Below are 3,276 nucleotides of genomic sequence, written 5' to 3'. Positions count from 1 at the left end.
TCCTGTGTGTTTTTCTTTTAAATTTTTAATAACTGAGATTTTTTTTGGTACCAGCTAAGAGTAGCATCAGTTCAGAACCAATCAATTCTGTACTGCGTCTGCCACAAAGATCAGATGGAAGGTAAACCACTCAAAGTTGAACTTGAAGAGCTGTATCGTTTTGCCAGCAACTGTCCTTAATGTGCACAGTTGAGCTTCAAAGAGTCTTAAACCATATCCAGATGACTGATTTCAGTTTGGTTTTGTTCTGCAGTCACTTTTGATGTATTTCTCTACTTCTGCAAGCACAGGGAAATACAATTTACTGATAACACTTGCATGGATTAGCATTATTTCACAATATGAATTGAAATGGAAGCTGTTAAATAAGAGCTGCTCCAGCAGAGCCCTGCTCCATCCCACAGGGCTTTCGACTCAAGCATGCCATGTAGTTTGGTTCACAGAAGGCCAGTGGCCACTCCTGCTGGGCACGTTCAAATCCTAGTGCTGCAAGCCACCATCAGCTGTGACAGAAAATCGTTAGGGCAGACGGGTTATGTACCAGCCTGGATCAGTTTTCTGAGCAGAGAAGAGACCTCTTTTGCTCCCCTTCCTCTGCCTGCTGCACCTGGGTGCCCACAGAGCAAGGTAGAGGAGCTCTCAGGTCTCCCTCCCAGGTTTGACTCTCAAGTTGTACTTGAATTCTTTAAGACTTCACCTGCTTCCAGATTAGTAGTGAGCACTAATTTCTATGTTTACTTGTAAATGCTTTCATTAGTCAAAATATGTGTTCTCACTTGCAAAATATTGTGTGATTCAGTCCAGTCTGTTTTGAACAGTCAGGAAAAAACCACAGAATCGTTCACTTTGAAGTAGACTCTTCTCAGAGAAGAGCCATCCCCAGACTTGTTTCAGGTGCTGTATATTGAGAGAAGGTTGTTTATTCAGGAGGAATCAGCTCACCTCTGACTTACACCATCTGTTTACAGGCACCACTATGCACCCTCCTGCACAAGTCCTGATCTTTGACCATTTGGTTTTGCCTTTCCTCTGTCCCCTGTGCGGCCTTATATTTCAGAGCTGGAGACCATCCCCTCTCATCTTTAATGCACATGCAGACATCTGCTGTGGTGCGAGGGAGCTCTGCCATATACTGATATAACTGAACACTTCCCCAGGGGCTGCTCAGTCACAGTGCAGATAAAGGAAGGGGGAAGGAAGTTTGCTATGTGATACCTGCCAAACTGATTTTCAGATGTGAGTCGAAGGCTCGAAGCGTTTTCTCTCTCCCTTCTGGAGCAGATCTGCTTGAAGGGGCCTAGCCTCAATGAGAGGAGGCACATCAAGATTCTCTTTTGTGATCTTACATTACAGCAGCTCATCCAGGCTCAGTCAGTCATCAATGAGAGCTGGACAAAAAAACAACTGCCTGTAGAACCTTTCTATTTTTAAATATGCCTCTCAGTGCTCAGCACTCTGTTCATGATAATGAACAGAGGCAGTACATGAGCATGTCCTTGCCCTGCTCTGCACACCAGGTAAGGGCACTTCAGCCAACTACAAACATGAGCTGTCCACACTGTCGGTATAACTGGGTACAGGAGATAGACACCAGGGCACTTAAATCCAGCACAAAAATGGGTTTGATTAGCTACTGTCTGAGAGAGAAAAAATCTGGACCTAAAAGGTGTAGACTTTAGAAGCTTAAAAATTATAATTAAACACCTGATATACAGCAGTTTATTCTGAATTCTTACATTGCACTTCTGAAACCTTAAGCCCACAGCTGTCAGCAGCTGTAGCTCTTCACTTGCTTACCTAACTTAGATACAAAGATACAGTGAAATACTACAACAGTGTGAAAAAGTGTAAAATTCAGCTGTGTGGCAGCTGTAAAACCTGCCATCAATTCCTCTCCCTTTTTCAAAATAATCCTCTGGTTTTAGCACAACAGCCAATCCCACCACCTGTAGTGCAAGGTTTAATACTAATGAAGTGTCTGTGGGCTAGTGAGAGCATCTGCATCTTGTCCTGTAGCGAGCAACTCTCCCAAGAGCCTGAGATTTGGATTTGACAACCACCTTGAGTGAATCCAGATCCACTTCTGATACGCTCTGGTATTGGCTAACAGGCAGTTATTTGGTACAGATAATCAGAAATAGTTTTAACATTTCTGTTAGCAAGTAACTGCATATCGGGTTATTGCAATAGCAATAAGCAGTACAAAAGGACTCCCTGCTCTGTTACAATTGTTCTTACTTATGTGAGCCAGCTGAGTACCTGCCATTCAGACAGGGAGTTTTCTCTAACAAGGCCAAATGCGCTGCTGTTGGGCTGGCTCTGAGCAGTTTCTTGGGAATAAGGCTCTGAAAGAGTTGCTACAGCCTCCAAGAGAACCCAGAGACGCTTTGACACTCAAAACATTTTGTTTTGCTCCAGAGCCATTTCTTAGTGAAGCTTCCATTTCTGGACCAAAGTTGCCCCAAAGTCCCTGCCCAAAGAAATTGCTGTCCTAAAAGCCATGCCACGTTAAGTTGCTCCAAAACATGCATTTATCCCACACTGAAACCAGAAGTAGCTGACTCATACTCTGATTTTTAATTACCCAGTTACAGTCCATGAAGAGTCTAGATAAGGGGTTTGGAACCATGGAGATGTCACTTAAAATAAACAAACTTGCGCTCTGTCTCCCCAGATGAAGTGCTTTGGAAAGTATCTGCTTCTGGTATGGAAAAACACAAGTAAGGTCATAATGTTCTCATACAGCTCCAGCTAAACTAACTTCCACTACACCCAAATTGGACTTCTGATTTTTAAACTACAAATCATAATGTTCTGAAAAATCCAAGCCACTGTATGCAGCCTTTGGACATCTTACACAACTACACAAGATAAGACTTCATGTACATTAAACAAAAAAGTCAGGCATTACTCAAATTATAAATGAAAGAAATACAAATAGAAATCACACATTCATATGAGAAAGGAAGTTAAACCATCATTTAGTGAAAAATAGAATCTGTTAAGCCTAGCATTAGCATTAGCTCTAGATCCATGAGAGGCACTATTCATCACCACTGAGTCAGCTGCAATTGCTTGGGGGCAGGACTGGGGTTCAAGAGAGCCAATCGAATATAAATTCTGGTTTACAGCAGGTGCAATACATAATATGCATTAAATGAAGACACACATTTGTCAGAAAGAGGAATGGAAAAATCCTTCTGGATACTGTGGAAAGAGACAAGGAATAAATCCATATTGATTTCAGGGTAGCTTATTTTAAAACACTGAGAAATG

The sequence above is a fragment of the Manacus vitellinus genome, unplaced genomic scaffold, assembly GCF_001715985.3.
Source record: "Manacus vitellinus isolate BGI_N305 unplaced genomic scaffold, ASM171598v3 scaffold_8_pilon, whole genome shotgun sequence".
Lineage (NCBI taxonomy): Eukaryota > Metazoa > Chordata > Aves > Passeriformes > Pipridae > Manacus > Manacus vitellinus.
The sequence above is the reverse complement of the archived record's forward strand: the minus strand, read 5'-3'. Positions refer to the sequence as shown.